The sequence below is a fragment of the Pan troglodytes genome, chromosome 3 (assembly GCF_028858775.2).
Source record: "Pan troglodytes isolate AG18354 chromosome 3, NHGRI_mPanTro3-v2.0_pri, whole genome shotgun sequence".
NCBI lineage: Eukaryota > Metazoa > Chordata > Mammalia > Primates > Hominidae > Pan > Pan troglodytes.
The window spans coordinates 36902942-36921549 of NC_072401.2; the positions used below are offsets into that span (position 1 = coordinate 36902942).

Consider the following 18608-nt stretch of genomic DNA (forward strand, 5'->3'; position numbering starts at 1 on the left):
TGTCTTCTTTTAATAATAAAACAAAATTGACAAAACTTCGGCTAGGCTAATTCAGTAAAAATAGAGAAGACTCAAATAAATGAAATCAGAAATAAAAGATGATCTATTATAATTGATAGCACAGAAATACAAAGGATCGTAAGAAAATACTATAAGCAGTTATATACCAAAAAAACTGGATAACCTAGAAGAAATGGATAAATACCTAGAAACATATAACCTACCAAGACTAAATCATGAAGAAATAGACAATCTAAGTAGACCAATAACCACTAAGGAGATCGAGTTAGTAATAAAATGTTTCCCATCAGAGAAAAACTCAGGACTGGATGGCTTTTCTGGTTAATTATACCAAACATTTAAAGAAGAAATACCAGTTCTTCTTGAACTCTTCCTAAAAATTGAAAAGCAGGCAATATTTCCAAACTCATTTTACAAGTTCAGCACCCTGATACCAAAGTCAAAGCCACCACAAGAAAAGAAAACTATAGGTCAATATCCCTGATGAATACAGATGCAAAATCCTCAAAATAATACTAGCAAATAAAATCCAAAAGCATATTAAAAAGCTCATTTACCATGACCAAGTAGGATTTATCCCTGGGATACTAGGATTGTTTAGCACACACAAATCTATAAAACACAGGGGAAAGCTTTACAGAATTGGTCTGGGCAATACTTTCTTGGATATGACCTTAAAGGCACAGGCAACAAAAGCAAAAATAGACAAATGGAATCACATCAAACTAAAAATTTTCTACATAGCAAAGAAAATAATAAACAGAGTAAAAAGACAATCCATCGAGTGGGAGAATATATTTACAAACCACGTATTTGATAAGTGGTGAATATTCACATGTATAAAAACTGAGTCAACTTAATAGCAAGAAAAACATATGTGATTTAAAAATGGGCAAATAACTTGAAAAGAAATTTCTCAAAAGAAGACATAAAAATGGCCAAAGCGTTCATGAAAAAAAATGTTCAACATCATTAATCATCAGATAAATGCAAATTAAAAACACAATGAGATATCACCTCACACCTTTTTAAAAAAGAAAGAAATTCTGTCATTTGTGACAATATGGATAAACCTGAAGGACAATATCCTAAGTGAAATAAGCCAGAAAGACTAATACTGCCTGATTCGACTTGGGGAATGGGGAGGCTGCACATAGTTACTTTCTTCCAAAAAGTAAAATATGGAAAGGGGAAAAGTGAAAAAAAAAAAAAAAAGGCCTGAAAAACATTACCCCAGCTACAAGATCAAGGTTACCATCAATGGTAATAAGTCACATTGATTTCATGTGCTCCTGATATGATGAGTGTAAAATTTTATCTCTGTGATCTTCCTCCACAAAACTCATAGCCCCGGGCTTACCATGAGAAAAACAACACACAAATCCCAATTGAAGGAAATTCTACAAAATATCTGACTGTTACTCCTCAAAAGGTCATTAAAAACAAGGAAAATCTGAGGAAATGTTATGGCCCAGAGGAGCCTACAGAGACATCATGACTAAATATGATGTCCTGGATGACATTCTGGAACAAAAAAAGAGATATTAGGTAAAGGAAATCTGATGAAACTATGGGCTTTAGTTAATGTGCTGATTGGTTCATAACTTGTGACAAGTGTTCTATACTAATGCAAGATACTGACAATAGGGGACACTGATGTACAGTATATAGGAACTCTGTAATATCCTCAACTTTTCTGCAAATTTAAAACTATTCTAAAATAAAAACCATATTTTAAAAAGTAAATATTCACTCAGTCTCTTTTTGTTGAAGGACAACTTCTAGTTCTAAGTCCTGAAGTAACCACACCTATTTCAGTGGAAGACATGCAGACTGCAACTGCTGCAAAAAGCTCAACTATCCCAAAGCATCAAGAATTTTCTATTATTGAATACTCAAGAATGAGAAATTGAGGATACTTTTGTGCTATAATTTCACTGGACTTTGAACTCACAAGAATAAGAGTTCATAATGGCTTTGAACTTTCATAGAACTTGAATTTCACTTAAATTTAGGGAATCTCTAGGCATTGGCATTTCATTGTCATTTTCATTTTTCATAGTCTTATTGCAGAACTGTGATGAGTGATGTAGCCTGGGAATAACTTGGAATTGAAAGTACAATAGGGCGTGAATTCTTGGCTTTGATATAGAGTGACATTGGATTTAGCATAATTAATGTGCAGTCATGTGTCACAATAACAGGGATACATTCTGAGAAATGCATCATTAGGTGATTTTGTCATTGTGCAAACATTACAAAGCACACTTACACAAGCCTAGATGGTACAGCCTACTACAGCCTGATAGCTATATGGTATAGCCTATTGCTCCTAGGCTTCAATCTGGTACCTCCTGTTACTCTACTGAATACTGTAGGTAACTGTAACACAAGGATAAGTATATTTGTGTCTAAACATAGAAAAGACACAATAAAAATACAATATAAAATGTTTATAAGTGGTACATCGTATAGGGCACTTACCATGATTGCAGGACTAAAAGTTGTTCTGGTGCGTTGGTGAGTCAGGAGTAGAGAAGTTTTTATATTCTATTTTTCTAGTGCATTAAAGAAAAGAGAGGTTTAAAAATCAGTTAAGTCACCACTTAAAAAACTCAATAGATATCTCTTTTCCTTCACCCACATATTTGATCCCCAACCAAGTTGTGCCAGCTTGGCTTGACATATATAAATTATATCTTAAATTGATACAGTTATTTCCAGTATTTCTGCCACTGCCCTAATAAAATTCATTATCATCTTTCCCTTGGAAATTGTATAGTCTCCAAACTGAACGTGTTAGTTTTTCTTGCTATACATGGAGTATTTGTGTGTGCAAAGCAATCTCAAAATCATGTTGAAGAGTTGGGGTCAGGAAGCCTTCCCAGAAAGTGATATTTTATATCAGTTTTGAGGGATCAACAGGATTTGGCCAGGCAGAAAATATACGAAAAATATTTCATGAAGAAAAATGTGAGCAAAGACTCAGATAACAAGATATAAGGCAAGAGTGGCCAGGTAGAATCTCAAGGACTGTGTGGGTGGCAACCCATCTGGGATTATTAGAGAAGCATTGTAGGCAATGAAGAAATTTGATTTAAATTGGAAATACAATATTTTGAAGTCTGAATTATTCTAGTTATTATATTTTTCCCACACTGTTGGAAAATGATAAATATAAAATTCCAATTTAAGTAAGATTGTGGTTATTTAGAAATGTAAGTTTCTTCACTTAGATTTGCCTCATATTCTTTTGTTCTCAAATGCACAAACATTTCTCCTTCCTTTAATGAATCGCTGGCCCTTCAAAAGACAGAGGAACTGTATATACTTGAACAGCAACCAACCTTTAATTCTCTACATATCAGCTTTTGGGAAGGGATAAAGGGATATTTTATCCACGTTGGCTTTAAAGGACTGTTCTTCATAGTAAGTCACTACAGTAAGAACAGTAATTTGGTACCATGGTAATGAAGAGGGAAAAGGTGGGGGGTGGGGGCGGAAAGCTTGACATTTCTTAACAGAAAAATGTCTTCCTAAATAACTAAAATGTCAAAAGTGCCATAGTCTCTGACTATTGCTGGAATTCTTGGTGAATTTAACATGTAAGTGCAAAGAGAGAACTAAGAAGTCCTCCTAGATCTGTGGTTTTCAAATGTCATAGATTTTGCTCCCCCACCCCCATCCACCCAGGGAACATTTGACGACGTCTGGAGATATTCTCAGTTACCCAGGGGATGCTACTGTCATCTAGCAGGTAAAAGACAGAGATGCTGATAAACATACTGCAAGATAAAAGCAGCCTCTCATCACAAAGGATTATCCAGCACACGATAGTGTTACATTTCAGAATCTCTGTTCCAGATCACACCTTCCGTTTGCAGTTGGTGAATAAGATGCACAGAGACAGCGTGGAGACCAAAGTATCAACAGCAGGAGAGATGTGAGACTCCCTCCCTGCCTCATCTGCTCAACATTTTATGCCCCTAACAAGTCATGCAATCAAACTATTGGATCCAAACAGCAGAAAAGACATGGCTCTTACAAGAATCCTACTGGTGTAGGAAATCAAGGATATCAATCAACATAATCATTAACTTCCTTTTATGGAGATGGTAAATCTCACTGCTTTTACTTCATGGAAGAAAAAAAATACGAAGAAAGTGCTCTGATTTCGGGAGCAAGATATAGTCAAGGTTTTTCTTAAATTAAGTTTCTCGCAAAAAACCAAACAACTCTGAGAATATGGAGTTTTCTTCTGAGATATAAATAAAATTCATACGAGCCTTGGAGAATTTGAATCACCCACTCTTTGGCACCTAAAATTTCACTTGGCCGAACAGCATCTGTAGTGTGTTTCTTAAAAACGCTAATCAGATCTTATCACTCCCTTACTTAAAACTTGCCAGTAGCAAGTTATTGGAATCCCAATAAACCCCTGATTCTTTTATCAGTGCCCACAGTACCCTACTGAATCCAGGTCTTCTCACCATTTTGACCTTATCTCCTTTGCCACAGAAGTTTGAACTTATTCTTCCCGCTCAAGAAAATGCTGTTTCCCCAGAGAATTTCATGTTTGGCTCCTTCTCATCATTCATTCAGGCGTTGGCAAAAATGTCACCTCTTCAGACAAAAGAATTACCATATTTAAGGAAAGCCACTCTTATGATGTATTATTGTACTTGTTTGTTAATTCTCTTCATAATGCTAAGAAAATCTATAGTTATTTCATTTATGCCTTGTTGACTTACTTTTTTCTCTTACTGGAATGTAATTTCCAAGAGGGTAAAACTGCTTCTTGTCTTGTTAAGTGCTATATTTCATAGCATTTATAACAGCCTGTGAAACTCAATGGAACTCAACAGGTTTGGGAAGTGTGTGAATAAATTAATTCAATAACTGAGAAAAGGGGAAGAGACTTTATTGTGAGATGTCAGGGAGAAAAATTTTTTTAAAAAATAAATAAGGGTCAGAATAAGTTGTATTTCCAGGAACAAGAATAATCACATGAAGGGTTAAGGATGATCTCATCAAGACAGATGTCCATAAGGAGTCAGTCCTGAGACTGCAGTCTGACCCAAGCACTACTTAAATTTGAACAAAAACAGTCAAAATAATCTTACTGTTACATCAAGATCTCCTGCAGTTCTGTAACTTTGGTTCTGTTACTGTCTGTAACTGACTTGGGTTCCTCCCTTGTGAACTGAAGTAACATAAATACTTACCACAGGAATCATTGTTAGGATTAAATTGGATGTCAAACATAGGAGTCTTATTCCAAAGCCAGGCACATAGAGTTCAATAATTGTAGTCATAATTATTAGTTAGTGATATGATTTATTAATGGTTTATTGCTGTCTTTCATTTAATTATTATCAATAACAAAGAAAAAAATTGAAGAACCCAGAAGGATTTGTTGTGGCTGTTTCAAAAATAGCAGAATAGAGAAAAGTTAGAGTCTGGCACACTGCTCCAAGCAGAGCCCAAGTGGAATATAACACAGATGGAAGCGTTGATGATGATAGCAGGGAGGAAGCAGACAGGAGAAACCCTGAGGCTGTAGGAGGGAAGAGAGAGGAAGGAACATCATGCACCCCTGGAGGCTTCTTGCCCACTGAGGAGTAAAGAGCCTGGCCTAGAGTTGTGAAGGCAGTGGATGAAAAAGGAGAGAAGACACTGAATTTGAGAAACTTTGCAGGGAAAACAATAACCAAAATTTGGAGCTAGCTTTATTTTTGAGACTGAAAAAATAAGTGACTAAAAGATGAAGTTAAACACACTGCAAAGGTTTGAAATATAAAAGTATTTTGTTTTTTCTAGTTCTTTCTTCAACTTTTCAATTTAGATACACTTTTATCTTCAGATCACAAGTGTTTTCTCTATCTCTTCATTGTAGCTTTCCTTCTCTCCTCCCCATACCTTTTCCCTTCACTCTGTCCCTATTTGTAGATTTTTCGGGTTTTGTTTTGTTTTGTTGGTCTATTCTTTGTCTTTTTGACATTTTGAAGATGTTCTCAGATGGTGATATAGTTTGGTTCTGTGTCCCCACCCAAATCTCATCTTTAATTGTAGCTTCCATAATTCCCACATGTTCTGAGAAGGACCCAGTGGGAGATAATTGAATCATGGGGGAGATTGGTTTTGGTTCTGTTACAGTCTGTAACTGACTTGGGTTCCTCCCTTGTGAACTGTAGAGTGGGGTGCTGTTGTAAAGATATCCAAAAATGTGGAAGTGACTTTGGAACTGGGTAACAGGCAGAGGTTGGAATATTTTGAAGGGCTCAGAAGAAGGCAGGAAAATGTGGGAGAGTTTGGAACTTCCTAGAGACTTGTTGAATGGCTTTGGTCAAAATGCTGATAATGATATGGAAAATGGAATTCAGGCTTCAGTGCTTTCACATGGAGATGAGGAACTTGTTGGGAACTGGAGTAAAGGTGACTCTTGCTATGTTTTAGCAAAGAGACTGGCAGCATTTTGTCCCTGCCCTAGAAATTTGTGGAACTTAAAACTTGAGGAAGATGATTTAGGATATCTGGTGAAAGAAATTTCTAAGCAGCAAAGCATTCCAGAGGTGACTTTGGTGCTGTTAAAACCATTGAGTTTTAAAAGGGAAACAGAGCATAAAAGTTTGGAAAATTTGCAGCTAAACAAACAAACAAAAAACATTTCTGAGGAGAAATTCAAGCCAGCTGCAGAAATTTGCATAAGTAATGAGAAGCCAAATGTTAGTTGCCAAGACAATAGGGAAAATGTCTCCAGGGCATGTCAGAGACATTTGAGGCAGGCCCTCTCATCACAGGCCCAGAGGCATAGGAGGGAAAAATGGTTTCATGGGCAGGGCTCAGGGTCCCCCTGCTGTGTGCAGCTTAGGGACTTGGTGTCTTGTGTCCAAGCCACTCTAACTATGACTAAAAAGGGCCAAAGTACAGCTTGGGTTGTGCTCCAGAGGGTGCAAGCCCCAAGCCTTGGCACTTTCCAAGTGGTATTGAAACTGTGGGTGAACAAAAGTCAAGAATTAATGTTTGGGAACCTATGCCTAGATTTCAGAGGATGTATGGAAACATCTGGGTGCCCAGGAAGAAGTTTGCTAAAGGAAGAGTGACCTCCTGGAGAACCTCTGTTAGGGCAGTGCAAAAGGGAAATGTGGGGTTGAAGCCTCCACACAGAGTCCCCACTGCGGCACTGCCTAGCGGAGCTGTGAGAAGAGGGCCACCATCCTTCAGACCCCAGAGTGGTAGATCCACCAACAGCTTGCACCATGTACCTGGAAAAGCCACAGACACTCAACACCAGCCCAGGAAAGCAGCTGGGAGGGAGGGTGTACCCTGAAAAGTCACAGAGGTGGAGCTGCCCAAGACCATGGGAACCCACCTCTTACATCAGTGCACCCTGGAGATGAAACATGGAGTCAAAGGAGATCATTTTGGAGCTTTAAGATTTGGCTGCCCTGTTGGATTTTGGACTTGCATGGGGTCTGTAGCCCCTTTGTTTTGGTAAATTTCTTCCATTTGGAATGGCTGTATTTACCCAATGCCTGTACCCATATTGTATCTAGGAAGTAATAACTTGCTTTTGATTTTACAGGCTCATAGGCAGAAGGGACTTGCCTTGTCTCAGATAAGACTTTGGACTGTGCACTTTTGAGTTAATCCTTAAATGAGTTAAGACTTCAAGGCACTGTTGGGAAGGCATGATTGGTTTTGAAATATGAGGACATGAGATTTGGGATGTGCCGGGGATGGAATAATATGGTTTGGCCCTGTGTTCCCACCCAAATCTCATCTTAAATTATAGCTCCCATAATTCCCACATGTTGTGGGAGTATCTCCAGTGGGAGACAATTGAATCATGAGAGTGGTTTCCCCCATACTGTTCTCATGAAAGTGAATGGGTCTCATGAGATCTGATGGTTTTATATTTTCCACTTTCACTTCTCTCTCATTCTCTCGTCTGCCACCACCACGTAAGGTGTGCTTTTCACCTTCCACCATCATTGTGAGGCCTCCCCAGCTATATGGAACTGTGAGTCAATTAAACCTCTTTTTCTTTATAAATTACTCAGTCTCTGGTATGTCTTTATCAGCAGTGTGAAAATGAACTAACAGAGATGGTCTCCATGGGGAGTTACTAAAGTCAGAGCCACATTTCCACTCTAATGCCTTTCTAACAGCACTTCTTTTAATTTTTCTTTTTTAAAAAATATTTTTCTTCAACTTTTAAGTTCAGTGGTACATGTTCAGAATGTGCAGGTTTGTTACATGGGTAAACTTGTGCCATGGTGATTTGCTACACAGATGAACCCATCACTTGGTATTATGCCCAACACCATTAGCTATCCTTCCTGATGCTCTCCCTACACCTACCCCTTTCCCTGACAGGCTCAGTGTGTGTTGTTCCCCTCCCTGTGTCCATGTGTTCTCATTGTTCAGATCCCACTTATAAGTGAGAACATGCAGTATTTGGTTTTCTGTTCCTGTGTTAGTTTGCTAAGGATAATGGCTTCCAGCTTCCTCCATGTCCATGCAAAGGACATGATTTCATTGCTTTTTATGGCTGCATAATAGTCCATGGTGTATATGTACAACATTTTCTTTATCCAGTCTGTCATTGATGGGCATTTGGGTTGATTCCATGTCTTTGCTATTGTGAATGAATAGTGCTGCAATGAATGTACCATGTGCATGTATCTATTTTTTTTTTTTTGAAACAGAATCTCACTCTGTTGGCCAGGCTGGTGTGCAGTGGCATGATCTCAGCTCATTGCAACCTCCGTCTCCCAGGCTCAAGCAATTCTCCTGCCTCAGTCCCCCGAGTAGCTGGGATTACAGGCATGTGCCACCATGCCTGGCTAATTTTTGTGTTTTTAGTAAAGATGGGGTTTCACCCGTCACCAACCAGGCTGGTCCCGAACTCCTGAACTCAGGTAATCCACCTCCCTCAGTTTCCCAAAGTGCTGGGATTACAGGCATGAGCCATGATGCCTGGCCCATATATCTTTATAATAGAATAATTTATATTCCTTTGGGCATATACCCAGTAATGGGATTGCTTAGTCAAATGGTATTTCTGCCTCCAGATCTTTGAGGAATAGCCACACTCTCTTTCACAATGGTTGAACTAATTTACACTCCCACCAACAGTGTAAAAACATTCCTTTTTATCTGAAATCTCACCAGCATCTGTTGTTTTTTGACTTTTTAATAATCACCATTCTGACTGGCATGAGATGGTATCTCATTGTTGTTTTAATTTGTGTTTCTTTAATGATCAGTGATGTTGAACTTCTTTTCATATGTTTGTTGTCAACATGTATGTCTTCTTTTGAGCAGTATCTGTTCATGTCCTTTGCCCACTTTTTAATGTTTCTTTTTCTTGTAAATTTGTTTAAGTTCCTTGTGGACTGGATATTAGACTTTTGTCAGATAAACAGATTGCAAAAAATTTCTCCCACTCTGTAGGTTGTCAGTTTACTCTGAGGATAGTTTCTTTTGCTGTGCATAAGCTTTTTAGTTTAATTAGATTCCATTTGTCAATTTTTGCTTTTGTTGCAATTGCTTTTGGCATTTTCATCATGAAATCTTTGCCCATGTCCTGAGTGGTTTTGCCTAGAATTCCTTCTAGGATTTTTGTAGTTCTGTGTGTTACATTTAAGTATTTAATCTATCTTGAGTTACTTTTTGTATAAGGTGTAAGGAAGGGGTCAAGTTTCAATTTTCTGCACATGGCTAGCCACTTCTCCTAGCACCATTTATTAAATAGGGACTCCTTTCTCCATTGCTTGCTTTTGTCAAGTTTGTTAAAGATCAGATGGTTGTAGGTGTGTGGTCTTATTTCTGAGTTCTTTATTCTGTTTCATTGTTCTAGGTGTCTGTTTTTGTACCCGTACCATGCTGTTCTGGTTACTGTAGCCCTGTAGTATAGTTTGAAGTCAGGAAGTATGATGCCTCCAGCTTTGTTCTTTTTGGTTAGGATTTTCTTGGCTACTCAGGCTCTTTTTTGATTTCATATGTATTTTTAAATAGTTTCTTCTAATTCTATGAAGAATGTCAATGGTAGTTTAATGGGAATAGCATTGAATCAATAAAGTACTTTGGGCAGTATGGCCATTTTCACAATACTGCTTCTTCTTATCCATGAGTATGGAATGTTTTTCCACTTGTTTGTGTGCTCTCTGATTTCCTTCACCAGTGGTTTGTAGTTCTTTTTGAAGAGGTCCTTCAATTCCCTTGTTAGCTGTATTCCTAGATATTTCTTTATTTTTGTAGCAATTGTGAATGGGAATTCCGTCATGATTTGGCTCTCTGCTTGCCTGTTACTGATGTATAGGAATGCTAGTGATTTTTGCACATCGATTTTGTTTCCTGAGATTTTGCTGAGGTTGCTTATTAGCTTAAGAAGTAAGATACTTCTAACATGAGATTCACGGATCCATAGGATTAAAATAATTAATCCTCTTTGCTTCAAAATAGTCATGAGACCATAAGTATCTCCCACCAGGTTGTAAATAACTTGAAAGTAAGAACTTGTGGTGTTTGCTTTCCATCCCCAGTGCTAAGTATCCTGTCTGGCATATTGCCAGTGTCTAATAAATGAATATGTTAATATTACGTAAATAAGTAGTATTTGTTTATTTTCAAAATAATATCTACTAAAGAATCCAATACATTGGTAGAAATAAGGGACAGAACAATGATGTTGTGGTCTACCTATGTGATATATCCCCTTCCTATGGCCTTCTAGCTCTCCAGTGAAGATTCTGAGTTGATGAAATGCCTAGGCAGATCTTTTTTAGAGGCAAGTGAGAGAGCTAACAAGTGGAGATCCCACTGACATTTGCATTACTGATTTGTGTATGGCAAATAAACAGTGAAACAGCACCCAAACTCCTGAGGAAAATTAATAAATTAATATTTTAAAACTTTTTTATTCATTGATCTCTAGGGTTAGAATATACCTTCAAACACTAGTTTTGAAAATGAATATTGTTAATTTTTTGAAAAATAAGTTGACAAATTATGTATTTAATATGTAAAATTCTTTGACCAGAAAATTCTACTTTTAGAAATCTAACTTAAGCAATTGGGAGGGGAAACCCAATAGTAATAACAAAAGGGGTGGAAGAAAACTTTGGAAAGTGATAGATATGTTTATGGCCTTGATGGTGGTGATACTTTCATGGGTGTATACTTATCACCAGATTTATAGATATGTATACATTAAATATGTACAGCTTTTATATGTCATTCATACTTTAATAAAGTGGCTAGAAATAAGCAATTAAATATAAATCAATTTTTTATTTAAAATGTTAAAAATTGAGGATACCTAAATATTTTACTTTAGAATTATAATTAAATATATGTTCTGCATCATATAACATGTAGTAATTATAAAAAATGTTTATAAAAGGCATTTAATGACAGAAAAATGTATATTACTTAAAAGTAATAAAAAAGAATATACATATAATTATATATTCATTTTGAGCCATTTACATATATATAAATGTGTACATGTGTACACATTTCTCTACTTTCTAAATCATATATAATAAGAAGCAAGAAGGAGAAACGGAGGACAAAATACTTTAAATAGACTCATTTCTGGTCTCTATCAATTTAACTAATTATAAAAATGACGGGTGGCCCTAGTATCATGGTTGCAACTCGCAACCACATCATGGTTTTTAATATCTTCCCAAGAAGAAATAAGGTTGACCTACGATTGGATCAGGAAGTGTATGAGATGAGCTTAGAGTGTCTTGTAGTGCCACAAAGTAAGAAAGTGCTAAAAATGAAAACACAAACAAAAGACACATTAATGGATATATGTTAAAGTGACACAAAACTCAATTGAAAGATCCCAATAGCTAAAGCTGGAACAATTTGAGCCATAAAAGAAAATAGTATCAAATTATATGCCAAAGCATAAAATAAATATTAGTGAGCCCATACTCACATAAATAAATGATTGAATAAATAAAAGAACTGGGGAGAGGAGTCAGATGTCTCTTACAGAAAAATTTCCATTCTGTAGATTGTCTGTTTATAACATGGGAGAAAATATTTGCCAACTATGCATCCAACAAAGGTCTAATATCCAGAATCTATGAGGAACTTAATTCAAGAAGCAATAATCAAATAACCCCATTAAAAAGGGGCAAAGGATATGAATAGACACTTTTCAGAAGAAGACATACGAGTGGCCAAAAAATAAATGAAAAACTCCCCATCATCATTATATCATCAGAGAAATGTAAGTTAAAACCACAATGAGATACTGTCTTACACTGGTCTAAATAGTTATTACTAAAAAGTCAAAAAACAACAGATGCTGATGAGGCTGTGGAGAAAGGGGAATATTTATAAACTCTTGGTGGGAACGTAAATTACTTCAGTCACTGTGGAAAGCAGTTTGGAGATTTCTCAAAAAACTTAAAACAGAGATACGATTTGACCAAGCAATCCCATTAGTGAGTATATGCTTAAAAGAAAATAGATCACTATGCCTAAAATACACATGCACTCATCTGTTCATCACCATGCTATTCAAAATAGCAAAAATAGGGAATCAACCTAGGAGCCCATCAATGGTGGATTGGATAAAGAGAATGTGGTACATATAGGCCATGGAATATTATGCAGCCATTAAAAAGAATAAAATCATGTCCTTTGCAGCAACTCGATTGGAGCCGAAGACCATAATCAAGAGCATATTAACTGCAGTATAACAGAAAACCAAATGCTGTATGTTCTTATTTATAAGTGGAAGCTAAACATTGAGCACACATGAACATAAACAGGAGAACAATGGACACTGCAGCCTGCTGGGGACAGAAGAGGAGAAGGCTAGAAAAACTACCTATTGGGTACTATGCACTACCTGTGGGCAATATACCTGTGTACCAAACCTGCATATGTACCCCCTGTATCTAAAATAAAAGTTGACAATTAAAAAAAAGAAATATTCTAAATAATTATATATCTCAGCCTTCAGGAGGGGCAGCATAAATCTGTAGTCCTTAGATGTAGGTCTTGCATTGTAACTTCCTTTCAAAGAGAACAATATGGTAAGAGGGAAAAAAAGGGCAACTTTCTAGTGAACAAACTTGACAAATGCTCCCTCATTTAAATGATTATGGTCAGTATTAATGGAGAAAAATCATGGTGATAGCATGTGCCCTTGATGTATTGTGATACAAATCATACCTTTTTGGCCTTCCTCCCAGAAAACCATAATCCCATTCTAATGAGGAGAAACGCATCAGACAAATTTTAATAGAGGAACATCCTACAAAATAGCTGAGCAGTACTCCCCAAAACTATCAAGGTCATCAAAACAAAGCAAGTTTGAGACACTGTCATAACCAGGAAGTTCCTAAGGAGACAAGATAAGTGAATGTGATTTGATATCTTGGATGGGATCCTGGAACAGAAAAAGACATTAGCTTAAAAACTAAGGAAATGTGAATAAACTATGGACTTTAGATAGTAATAATATATCAATATTGGCTTATTACTTTAAAAATGTACCATCCAAATGTAAGATGGCAATGGACAAAACTGAATATAGAGGGTCTATGGGAACTCTGAATTACCTTCCTCAATATTTCTGTAAGTCTAAAACTACTCTAAAAATGTCTATTAAAGGCCGGGCTCGGTGGCTCATGCCTGTAATCCCAGCACTTTGGAAGGCTGAGGCGGGCAGATCACGAGGTCAGGAGATCGAGACCATCCTGGCTAACACGGCAAAACCCGTCTCTACTAAAAATACAAAAAATTAGCCGGGTGTGGTGGCAGGCACCTGTAGTCCCAGCTACTCGGGAGGCTGAGGCAGGAGAATGGCGTGAACCCAGGAGGCAGAGCTTGCAAGGAGGCAGAGCTTGCAATGAGCTGAGATCGCGCCACTGCACTCCAGCCTGTGCTACAGAGCTAGACTCTGTCTCAAAAAAAAAAAAAAAAGTCTATTAAAAATGAGTGAAAGCTTTATGTTAAAGGTCTTTTTCCAATTAAACTGTCAAGTGTGATGCATCTCGAAAGAATAACCTTCCATATATCCTTTCTTAGAAAAAAGAATGCTCTGCTGACTAAAGCTTGGCAAAAAAGAAAGAGGCAAAATGGAATTCAAGAAAAAGGATACAACGAAGTGATGGCATAAGAAAAATCCTAAGATAAATTCTGAGTACCCAACATAGACAGCATCCACCCCAGACCTGCTTCCTCACTGCCTACTCCTTCCAAGTCTCATTTGGTAGTTCCTCCTCATCAATTTGATGTCTACACTTGATCTGGCTACCTGCTAACTCACTGACCTCATGTTCTACCAAGTTCATCTTTGCTCGCTCCTCTCTAACCAGAGAATCCCTTCCTCAAGGCCATTACACTTGTTCTTCCTCCTACTTGAAAATACATTTTTCTCATAAAAATAACCACTCCTAACCCCAGCCCTTTCAGTTTTAATTTTTCCATATCTTTTATTACCATCAGACATCACATATATTTACTTTTTTTTTTTACTGTCTCCCCCTACTAAAATGTAAGCTCCATAAAAATAGAAAGTTGCCTATATTTTTCACTGCTGCAAACTCAGTGCTTAGAAAAAAATGACTGGCTCAGAGGAGTGACTCAGTATTTCTTTAGTGAAGGAATAAATAAAATTTTAATGATACAATTAACAAGTTAGAATAATATATATTTGAGTATATAAAACTTTATAACTAATAGAAGATGTATTTCGGTTTCATGTAATCATAGGATTTTTCTTCAAAGTGAACATGTACTAGGATACAGCAGAAAAAGTCTCAAAAATTGTAAAACAAGTATAAAACAAGTCATATTACATAACCACTTACAATAAAATGAATTACAAAAATCTAACTAAAAATAACATTCTTTAAATCATGGAATAAACAGAAAATGTAAAGAAAATTTAATTATATTTAGAATTAAATATCTTTGAAACACTATATATCAAATTGATTGAGATGAAGCTAAAAATCACACTGGAGAAAAATATGTATCCTTAAATATTGATTTTGGCAAAGAAGAAATATTGATAAATAAGAAATAAGCATCCAACAAGAAAAATAAAAAATAAGAAAATAAAAGCCAGACAGAGCTGTCAGTAAAATACAATAGAAAAAGGCAAAAAGAAGAGATCAACAAACCCCAACATTTGACACTTTGAGAAGACTAATAAATGAAACAAATTTTGGTGAGATTATCCAGGAAATAAAGAAAGGAAGCACCCACAAAAGCACACACAACACATCAACACACACATCCCCATGCTATTAGAAATAAAAAAGATAAAATATTCACTGATATACTAAAGACTTCAAAATATCATAAGAAAATACTATGCATCATTTTCTTGCAATAAAGTTAAAAATTTAAATAAAATGAAAATGTTCTGGGAAAAATGTGATTTACTAAAACTCACTCAAAAAGTAGAACTGGATAGTCTTATAATCATTAAAGAGAATGAAGATAGAATAAAATCTACACATACACACAAATAAAATCCTAGTTGGTGAGTGAGTGGGTAGGGGGATTTAAGTCTAGGTAGTTTTATAAGCAAGTTTTACCAACTTCTAATATAAAAATAATTGTTATTTTATGCAATTTCCAGGAAGGGGGAAGAAAGAAAAATAAGCAGTGTAATATATATGCCAATATTTGACAAAGACAGTACAAGAAATGAACAGATCGATACAATTTCTTAACATACATGCAAAATTTTCAAAGAAAATCTGAGCAATATGTAATTCGTATACATACAAGCCTTCCATATATGAAGCCTACCCTATTCTGTCTTGTCTGTGACTAAGTCAATATATCTGCCAAACTCTGAGGTTCACCATATATGGGCATCCTAGTTTGCTCTTATAAACTATGCTCTTTAACTCATCTTTAATAATAAAGGTAATGTTTTGGTTGCCACCTTACTCTTTCAGCTATCAACATATCATGAAATGGGGCAGGGAAAGAAGAGTGTAATTTGCCGAGGTGCTGTTTTGGGTTTTTTAGATGTCAAGAACTCATCTGAAAATTTTATGCCTGCTAACTCATTTAATTTTCACAAAGTCCCTATGATGTGTGCATTATTTGTAGCTGTGTATGCCAGAGGTTAAACAACTTGCTTAAGATCATACTGCTTAATAAGGATAAAGGCAGGATTTCAATTCTGATAAAACGAACTAACAAACTGGCCTTACAAATCAGTGGCAAAAGGAAGGTATATCAAGTAAATAGGGCTCTAATTATGCAGAAAATATTCCTTATTTCATATAATACTCCCAAATTGGTTCCAAATGGATTTTAAGTACAATATAAGGCTGGGTGTGGTGGCTCATGCCTGTAATCCCAGCACTTTGGGAGGCCGAGGCAGGCGGGTCACTTGAGGTCAGGAGGTTGAGACCAGCTTTGCCAACATGGTGAAACTTCGTCTTTACTAAAAATACAAAAATTAGTCAGACATGATGGCATGTGTCTACAGTTCCGGCTACTCAGGAGGCTGAGTCAGGAGAATCGCTTGAACCTGGGAGGCAGAGGTTGCAGTGAGCTGAGATCGTGCCACTGCACTCCAGCCTAGATGACAGAGCGAGACTTCATCAAAAAAAAAAAAAAAGTACAATATAAGAAATAAAACTCTATTTTTTAAAGAAAATAAGCATGAAACTATATTTTTATGGTAGAATAAAGAAGGTTTACATACACTTGAAAAGAACTCATAAAAGGTTAATACATTTTACTACATTTAATGAAATCCTCTGCAGGACAAACTATATTAGAAACAAAGACGACAAGTCAAAGACAGGAAGAAGATACTTATATCACATATAACAAATAAAGAATTGTAATTAGAAAATGCAATGGGCAGTTCTAAATAAAAATAAAAACACAGCAAATCCAATAAAATTAATCCAAGGATGCAAACAGGCAATTCACAGTTGAGGAAATCATCATGGACATAAGCATAAATACACTAAATGTTCAACATCATTAGTAAATAGTTGAATGCCAGTGAAAACAACAGTAAGAATCTCTCTCACATCCAACTGACTATCAAAATTATCAACTATGGGAACATTAGGTATAATGAAAATGTAGCAGGGGCTCATATTATTAGCAGAATACAAAATTTTAGAGTCATTTGTTTAGCAATTTGCTTAAGGTGGGCACATTCCATAACCCAGAGTTTCTCTGCAATTGACTGGCTACCTTGGAGGCAGCGCCACACACATGTTCCAGGATCCATGTAGAAGAATGTTTTCTGCAGCACTATTTATAATACCAAAAACAACCCAGCATAAAAACTTTAAATGCTCCTTAGAAGAAGAAGAGAATAATTAAATGTTGTTGATTAGTACAATGTAATACTTAGCAATTAAAATGAACAGATTATATCTACATGTGTCAACACAAGTAATCTCAAAACAAAGTTGAATGAGCCACTAAGGTTTTAAAAATATACAGACGGATCTATTTATGTAAAATATGAATACACACAAATGAAGGCAGATTTAGGATGTTGCTAGTGAACCTTTAGTTCTGGGAAGTTTCAATTACATATGCCACTTTCCAGAGAGGAAGTTTTCATTCTGAGTATTAACTCCAGGTTGTATATAAAATCTTTAGTTTTAAAATGCTGAAGGGTAGGCCATATAGAGAGAAATTATTGATGATACACAAACTTGATTAGTGCAATATTTACATTTATGTCTCTTAACAAGATAAGTAGGAAGTAAGATAAGCATGTGCTACCTTCCTGCGGGAGGACAGTCTCTTTCTGCCTGGGCAGCTGCTCCTGACTCCAGCAATGCTATAACCTCAAACCAGCAATGCAAGAGTTTCTTTCTCCTCAATCCCTGTGTGTGTTGGGCATGCACCTCTATCAACACTATAACAAGAAAGCTCACATATGAAGTAGTAAGGTTAACGCATACAGTTATCAATAATTGAAAACAAATTTAGTTCATCCATGCTAGAGGGAAAACATTTTTTTCTAATCCCACCATAGGAATTAATATTTAAGAATGTCACAGGAAGAGGTAATCAAAGGCTATGTGGTCACAAATATACAGAAAAATTTATTACAGAGGTAGGTTGGGAAATTTTAAAATATTAGATTTTGCTTGTATATTTTTGATGCTTGTGGCATTTATCACCTATTTACATTTTTAAATGTGTTATGATTTCTTATTCTAAACAAATATTCTTGCATCTCATTTTATTTTTGTAATTGTGTACTTTTTTCTTAAATAAGGGCCCCAGGGCATACATACATAAAACATAGTTATATTATTTTTAAATACATGACATGACATACACAGGAAAGACATACAATAACTTTAAGATACTGGTTACTGGTGGGGAGGAAAGGAAACAGAAGAAGGTAGGGATTTAGCTGTATCTGTAACATTTTCCTTCCTATTTTTAAAGATAGATTTAATGAACGTATGGCAAAATGTTAACATCTGTTTAATCTCAGTGGTGAGTACACAGATGTCTGTATTTTTAATTCTTCTTCTACATATTTGAAATTATATGAAATTTTATATAATAATTTTTTCAAAAAATCATGC

General features: G+C 36.0%; 1 long non-coding RNA gene across 1 annotated transcript in view; it reads right to left on the reverse strand.

Moving 5' to 3' along the window:
- The window catches only part of LOC129143712 (uncharacterized), a 148323-nt gene that overhangs the window by 86431 nt on the left and 43284 nt on the right, over positions 1 to 18608 (reverse strand). Inside the window, exon 2 of the long non-coding RNA XR_008547481.2 lies at positions 2506 to 2579. This is a non-coding gene — a long non-coding RNA (uncharacterized LOC129143712). The remainder of the gene's footprint in view (positions 1 to 2505; positions 2580 to 18608) is intronic.